The sequence below is a fragment of the Bos grunniens genome, chromosome 9 (assembly GCF_055505025.1).
Source record: "Bos grunniens cultivar Pamir isolate PY7600 chromosome 9, Bosgru_T2T1.0, whole genome shotgun sequence".
Classification (NCBI taxonomy): Eukaryota; Metazoa; Chordata; class Mammalia; order Artiodactyla; family Bovidae; genus Bos; species Bos grunniens.
Window position 1 is genome coordinate 45,744,639 of NC_141173.1, and position 8,761 is coordinate 45,753,399.

General features: G+C 39.7%; 1 long non-coding RNA gene across 1 annotated transcript in view; it reads right to left on the reverse strand.

Annotated features, from left to right (window-relative positions):
* Positions 1-8,761, reverse strand: part of LOC147365911 (uncharacterized) — a 64,191-nt gene that overhangs the window by 13,661 nt on the left and 41,769 nt on the right. The gene's annotated exons all lie outside the window — the stretch shown is intronic.

Genomic DNA, 8,761 nt, shown 5'->3' on the forward strand with positions numbered 1-8,761 from the left:
GTCTGGCTCTAGGTGAGTGATCACACCGTCGTGATTATCTGGGTCTTGAAGCTCTTTTTTGTACAGTTCTTCTGTGTATTCTTGCCACCTCTTCTTAATATCTTCTGCTTCTGTTAGGTCTATACCATTTCTGTCCTTTATCGAGCCCTTCTTTGCATGAAATGTTCTCTTGGTATCTTCAATTTTCTTGAAGAGATCTCTATTCTTTCCCATTCTATTGTTTTCCTCTATTTCTTTGCATTGATCCCTGAGGAAGGCTTTCTTATCTCTCCTTGCTATTCTTTGGAACTCTGCATTCAAATGGGTATATCTTTCCTTTTCTCCTTTGCTTTTTGCTTCCCTTCCTTTCACAGCTTTTGTAAAGCCTCCTCAGACAGCCATTTTGCTTTTTGCATTTCTTTTTCTTGTGGATGGTCTTGATCCCTGTCTCCTGTACAATGTCATGAACCTCCGTCCATAGTTCATCAGGCACTCTATCAGATCTAGTCCCTTAAATCTATTTCTCACTGCCACTGTATAGTCATAAGGGATTTGATTCAGGTCATACCTGAATGGTCTAGTGGTTTTCTCCACTTTCTTCAATTTCAGTCTGAATTTGGCAATAAGGAGTTCATGATCTGAGCCACAGTCAGCTCCCAGTCTTGTTCCTGCTGACTGTGTAGAGCTTCTCCATCTTTGGCTGCAAGAATATAATCAATCTGATTTCAGTGTTGACCATCTGTTGATATCCATGTGTAGAGTATTCTCTTGTGTTGTTGGAAGAGGGTGTTTGCTATGACCAGTGCATTCTCTTTGCAGAACTCTATTAGCTTTTGCCTTGCTTCATTCTGTACTCCAAGGCCAAATTTGCCTGTTACTCCAGATGTTTCTTGATTTCCTACTCTTGCATTCCATTCCCCTATGATGAAACGGACATCTTTTTTGGGTGTTAGTTCTAGAAGGTCTAGTAGGTCTTTATAGAACCATTCAACTTCAGCTTCTTCAGCATTACTGGTCAGGGCATAGACTTGGATTACCATGATATTGAATAGTTTGCCTTGGAAATGAACAGAGATCATTCTGTTGTTTTTGAGACTGCATCCAAGTACTGCATTTCGGACTCTTGTTGACTATGATGGCTACTTCATTTCTTCTAAAGGATTCCTGCCCACAGTAGTAGATATAATGGTCATCTGAGTTAAATTCACCCATTCCAGTCCATCTTAGTTCGCTGATTCCTAGAATTTCAGTGTTCATTCTTGTCATCTCCTGTTTGACCACTTCCAATTTGCCTTGATTCATGGACTAACATACCAGGTTCCTATGCAATATTGCTCTTTACTGCACTGAACCTTGCTTCTATCACCAGTCCCATCCACAACTGGACATCCTTCCCTGTCCATCACCAACTCCTGGAATTTACTCAAACTCATGTCCATAGAGTCAATGATGCCATCCAACCATCTCATCCTTGGTCGTCCTCTTCTCCTCCCACCTTCAATCTTTACAGCATCAGTGTCTTTTCAAATGAGTCAGTTCTTCGCATCAGGTGCCCAAAGTGTTGGAGTTTCAGCTTCAACATCAGTCCTTCCAATGAACACTCAGGACTGACTTCCTTTAGGATGAACTGGTTGGATCTCCTTGCAGTCCAAGGGACTCTCAAGAGTCTTCTCCAACACCACAGTTCAAAAGCATCAATTCTTCTGTGCTCAGCCTTCTTTATAGTCCAACTCTCACATCCATACATGACTGCTAGAAAAACCACAGCTTTGAAGATGGACTTTGTTGGCAAAGTAATATCTCTGCTTTTTAGTATGCTGTCTAGGTTGGTCATAACTTTTCTTCCAAGGAGCAAGCGTCTTTTAATTTCATGGCTGCAGTCACCATTTCAGTGATTTTGGAGCCCCTCAAAATAAAGTCTCTCACTATTTCCATTATTTCCCCATCTATTTGCCATGAAGTGATGGGACCAGATGCCATGATCTTAGTTTTCTGAATGTTTAGTTTTAAGTCAACTTTTTCACTCTCCTATTTTACTTTCATCAAGAAGCTCTTTAGTTCTTTTTCACTTTCTGCCATAAGGGTGGTGTCATCTGCATATATGAGGTTACTTATATTTCCCCTGGCAATCTTGATACAGCTTGTGCTTCATCCAGCCTGGCATTTCACATATAAGCTAAACAAGCAGGGTGACAATATACAGTCTTGACGTACTCCTTTTCTTATTTCAAACCAGTAACCAGTCTGTTGTTTCATGTCCAGTTCTAACTGTTGCTTCCTGACCTGCATACAGGTTTCTCAAGAGGCAGGTCAGGTGGTCTGGTATTCCCATCTCTTTCAGAATTTTCCACAGTTTATTGTGATCCACACAGTCAAAGGCTTTGGCATAGTCAATAAAGCAGAAACAGATGTTTTTTTGGAACTTTCTTGCTTTTTCCATGATCCAGCAGATGTTGGCAGTTTGATCTTCTGGACTGTGAAGAATGCTGAGGGCCAAAGAATTGATGCTTTTAAACTGTGGTGTTGGAGAAGACTCTTGAGAGTCCCTTGGACTACAAGGAGATCTAACCAGTCCATTCTGAAGGAGATCAGCCCTGGGATTTCTTTGGAAGGACTGATGCTAAAGCTGAAACTCCAATACTTTGGCCACATCATGCAAAGAGTTGACTCATTGGAAAAGACCCTGATGCTGGGAGGGATTGGGGGCAGGATGAGAAGGGGATGACAGAGGATGAGATGGCTGGATGGCATCACCAACTCAATGGACATGAGTTTGGGTGAACTCCGGGAGTTGGTAATAGACAGGGAGGCCTGGCGTGCTGCAATTCATGGGGTCTCAAAGAGTCGGACACTACTGAGCAACTGAACTGAGCTGAAGAGAGTAGATCTTAACTCATTACTTGGCAAGATCCCCTGGAGAAGGGAAAGGTTACCCACTCCAGTATTCTATCCTGGAGAATTTCATGGAGGGGTCGATGAGGTTGCAAAGAGTCGGACATGACTGAGCGACTTTCACTTTCACTTTCTTCATTACAAGAAAACAAAATTTTGTAACTCTGTATGGTGACAGATGTTAACTAGCCTACTAGGGTGATCATTTCACAATGTATACAGATATTAAATCATTAAGTTGTACACATGAAATTAATATAATGTTGTGTGTCAATTACAACTCAATACAAAGAATAAAAAATAAAAATAAAATGGATGCACTCAGAGTTTCACTTCTGGTATCTAATCTGCCTTAGGAAGTTCATTATACATGTGCTGACAGAATCATGCTTTTTGCATTTGCTTACATCAGAATATCAGAAACAATCTAGACAGTTAAACAGATGAATACATTATGATATACTAATAATAGGATGACAGCATGCAGTACTTTAAGAGTAATTATATGTATTTCATATATATAACCATATATAAATAAATATAAATGAATATATATGAAATATATTTGAAAAAAGAAATGAGCTCCAAGTTATTTTCTGGTCTGAAAAAGATAGCTGATGAAAGAAATTTGATGTCACACAATATACTGAATACACTTGTAAATGATGTATTACTCATATAATAAAAGTTTATCTTAATAAAAAAAAGAAAACAAAAGCATCTTTTCATGTGCCTATTGGCGGCTGTGTGCATTTCCTATTTGGAAAAATGTCTGTTCAGTTCATCTGCTCCATTTGTTAATCGGGTTTTTTTTTTTTACTTTGAGATGTATGAGTTGTTTACCTATGTTGGATATTAACTCATTATCCGTCATATCATTTGCAAATATTTTCTCCCATTCAGTAGGTTGTCTTTTCATTTTCTCGATGGTCTAGTTTTAAGTAGTCATCAGAGAAATGCAAATCAAAACCACAATGAGGTTCTTTCTTGGTAGTCCAGGGGCTAAGACTCTGTGCTCCTGATACAGGGTGCCCAAGTTTGAGCCCTGGTCAGGGAACTAGATCCCACATGCCACAACTAAGAGTTTGCATGCCACAGCTAAAGATCAAAGATCGTACGTTCCCTAACTAAGACCTGGTGCAGCCAAATAAATATTTTTTAAAAACTACAATGGGATATTACCTCACACCTGTGAGAAGTACTATTGTCAAAAAGAACTCAACAAATGTTGGCAAGGATGTGGAGAAAAGGGAACCCTCCTACACTGTTTGTGGGAATGTAAATTGGCACAGCCACTATGCAAGATAATACGGAGATTTCTCAAAAAACTAAAAATATAACTATCATATGACCTAGCAATTCCACTCCTGGGTATTTATCTGAAAAACAAAAACACTAATTCAAAAAGATACATGCACCCCAATGATCACAGCAGCATTATTTATAACTACCAAGATATGGAAACAACCCAAGTGTCCATCAACAGATGAATGGGTAAAGAAGACATGGTATATATAGATACACAGTAGAATACTAGTTAGTCATTAAAAAAAAATGAAATATTGCCATTTGCAGCAACTAAGTCCTATGGATGGACTTAGACAGCTTATGCTAAGTGAAATAAGTCAGACAGAGAAAGACAAATATTGTATGATATTACTAAATGAGGAATCTAAAAAAATAAAGCAAATTAGTGAATATAACAAAATATAAGCAGACTCACAGATATAGAGCACAAACCAGAGGTTACCAATGGGGAGAGGGGCAATATAGGGGGTTAGGGAATTAAGAGGTGCAAACAATTAAGTATAAAATAAGAACACAAAGACATAGTGTACAACACAGGGAACATAGCCAATATTTTACAATAACTACGAATGGAGCATAACCTTTAAAATTGTTAATCACTATATTGTATACTTGTAATTCATACAATATTATACAGCAACTATAAATAAAAAAAAATGGGGGATACAGAGAAACAGAGTTATGGAGAATTATATAGAGATTAAAAAATGAAAGAAGCATGGAAGAAAGAAAGAAGAAAACAGGGAAGAAACAGAGGGAGGGAGGGAAGGAGGAAGGAAGGGATTGGAGAGTAAGCCCACCTAAATTCATATATGGAAGTAGATCTAATTAGCAAGAAAGTACACTCAATTAAATGAAACCTGGTTTAGTACTTAACTGTTTCCAGCTCTTTATATAAGTATTCTTCACACTGCAGTTGCAACTTCAGTTGTACAAGCTGAGTTGATTGTATTTGTCTTGCCCTAGAGGTTTAGTAGAGACTAACAAGGCTGTGGACCTTAGACACACAATCTTTGAAGCAGAAATGCAGCTGGAAGTCCCAGAGATCCCTAGACCTAGGACTGATGCATGGAGCACCACTTCTTTTCTTTTCCCTTGATTTTTTTTTTTTTAATTGGAGGATAATTGCTTCACAATATTGTGTTGGCTTCTGCTGTACAACACGAACCAGTCATAGCTCTCTCTCTCTCTCTCCCTCTCTCTCTCTCTACATATATATATATATCCCCTCCCTCTATAGCCTCCCTCCCACCCCCTCATCCCACCTCTCTAGGTCATCACAGAGTGCCAGGCTAGGCTCCCTGTGTTAAATCAGCTTCCCACCAGCTATCTATTTTATAGATGATAGTGTATATATGTCAATGCTGCTTTCTCAATTCATCTCATCCTCTCCTTTCCCTGCTGTGTCCACAAGTCTGTTCTCAATGTCTGCATCTCCATTCCTTCCCTGCAGACAGTTTCATCGGTACCATTTTTATAGATTCCATGTAGTTGCATTAATATATGATATTTGTTTTTCTCTGACTTACTTCACTCTGTGTAATAGGATCTAGGTTAAGTCACCTTAATACAACTGACTCAAATCCATTCCTTTTTATGGCTGAGCAATATTCCATTGAATATATGTATACATTTCCCAGGTGGCACTAGCAGTAACGAACCTGCCTCCCAATACAGGAGATGCAAGAGATGCAGGTTCAATCTCTGGGTGGGGAAGATCTCCTGGAGTAGGAAATGGCAACCCACTCCAGTATTCTTGCTGGGAAAATCCCATGGACAGAAGAGCCTGGTGGGCTCCAGTCCACAGGGTTGCAAAGAGTTGGACATGACTGAGCAACTGCACCCAGCAACTTCTTTATCCATTCATCTGTTGCTGGACATCTACATTGCTTCCATGTCCTGGTTATTGTACCTAGTGCTGCAGTGAAGATGTGTATTTTTGAATTGTGGTTTTCTCAGGTATATGCTGAGGAGTGGGATTGTTGGGTCACATGGTAGTTTGTGTTCCTAGTTTTTTAAGGAATTTCCATAGCAGGCGTATCAATTTACATTTCCACCACAGTGCAAGACAGTTTCCTTTCTCCACATCCTCTCCAGCAATAAAAAAGCATCTTTATTGTTTATAGATTTTTTGATAATTAGCCATTCTGACTGGTGTGATATGATACCTCACTGAAGTTCATTAGAGTTTTTGTCTCATGACTTTGCAACGAAAATCAAGGTAGAGACATATATGTGAAGGAGTAAGAAAGAAAAAATTAAAATGCAACAGGACAGTAATATTTAACACAAAGTTTATCAAAGAAGAAACTATATTACTAATATGTTAAAAAACGGAACCACACAAACAAGCTATATTAGTTACTAAAAACTTAATGACTTGAAATAACTCACAATTATTATCTCACATTTTTGGTGGGACAGGAGTCCAGACAAGGCTTAACTGGGTCCTCTGCTTAGGGTTTTGGGTTTTACAAACTCAAAATTAAGGTGTGCTCTGGTCTGCATTCTCATCAGGAGGATTGAGTGGGGAAGAACATTTCTAAGGTCACTTAGATGTCTGACAGAATTAATTTCCCTGTGCTTGTAGTATCCCAGGGCACTGGCTTCTTTCTGGTTGGAGGCTGCTCCTAGAGGTCACCTACAATTCCTTGACTAGTGGACTTTCCCAGCATGGCTGCTTACTTCATCAAGCCAGATCAGATGGTCTCTAGAGAGAGTTGGCTAGCAAGACCAAGTCTTTTGAAACATAATGTAGTCACAAGAGTGACATCCACCACCTGTGCTATATTTATTGTTTTACAAGCAAGTCACAAGTCCCAGATGCACTCAAGGGGAGGGGGATCCCAAAAGGTGTGAATGCCAGGAGTCAGCAGGAATTCATGAAGCCACCTTACAATCTACTGAACAATCATATCTTTTGCTGCTTTGGAATTTTTAAGTTAAAAATGACCATGAATATAATCCTTAAAAAATGTAACATATAATACTAAATAAGAAGTAAATCTAAACCCAGAATATGATAGGGACAGAGTAAACAAAGTAGGTGATTAAATAGTTAACCACACTAGAGGATTGTAAGTAGAAATAAATATGGGCAACCCCTGTAGTAATGATTACTCAAGGAAGCAGGATGACTCAACCACAAAACCAAGCAGGCTTGCTTAGCAACAAAACCGTGGAAGAGAAGCACAAGACATAACAAAGAACAATGGTGGCATGAGCCCCACATCCTGCCCAGTGAGCTCAGTAAGCAGATGATCCATAGAACATGCTTTCTGCACATAAAGAACAGCAGTTTATGGAAAGGTGACATTTCAAAGTGAAAGATGCCCATTGTACTGAGACTTGAAATAATTTTTCCATTTCTGCCATGACAGTCCTAGCTTGACCATATAGGGACAAAAAGACTTCCTTGCCCAACCTGGGGGAGGAGCTAATGATGCAAGCATGATACCTACTTAAGAATAAGGGAGAAAGTTGTCTTTCCTCCTTACCTATTTTTCCTATTTTATAAAACTGTAGCCCACTAAGTTCTCAGTGTGGCACCCTCTCACCTGCCCACTGATAAGCCTCACAAGCGTCCTATCACCTCTTATCTATCACTTTGCCTATCGAAGAATTATTTTTGTGCTGAGACGTAAAGGACTGCAGCTCCTTGGAACCTCTTGAAATGCCACTTAGCAGTTTCAAATACATCTGATGTCAAACCTCCTGACCTTCTTACTTCCCCAGCCATATCCAATTTAAACTGGATTTCCAACATTTCTGAGTAAATCCCTAGAATGAAGCACAACAGCAAAGGCCTGGAACACATGCGGTTTCCAGCCCCATATAGAGTATAGGAATACAGGTACTTTTTGCCCCTCAGTCCTGGTATCCATTAAAAGAAGTTAATTTTTACCATTTATATTACTTTAATGGCTATTCTAGGGACCAAAAGAGCCCCTGATTATTCAGTAAATGTTCCTGGAATCACTGCAACCAGAACAGTTATAGAACATGAGCGAGGGTGCTGAGAGAAGGGAGGAGATGCAAATTCTCAAGTAGGTTGTGTTTCACTGTTCCCTCACCAACCACCAGAGTCTGATCACCAAAACCAAAGAAAACTTCACTAACTTCATGGGAGGGAAAAAATGCATTTGATTTCTGCCTTAAGTTGTATGCATTAGGGCTCATTACTAACGAACTTTTTTGTGGGGATCATCTGTATTTAAATTTTTTTTCTTCTATTATTGTCCATGCTCTTCATCCATTTGCCTTGGAGACATTCATTGATTTGAATCAAGATATTAACTGTTCTGTGCCCTCTTTACCCAAATATTCCCATCCCCATTCCAGTCACTGATCTCATTTTGTTTACAGTGGGGGTGGGGTAGAGAGGGCAGAAGTACACTTGCTTCCCTTCCCATCCAAGGAGTGAACCCCATGGTCCTCTGCCTGGCATATAGTGAACACGAGGTTCGTTTTACAACTGTAAGCTGCGTTCACTAGAGACCCATCTTTGCAAACTTTGTTCCGCCGCTCAATGGCTAGGTTGATCAGCAGTCCGACGACTCCCTGGAGGCTGGGGCTACCCGGG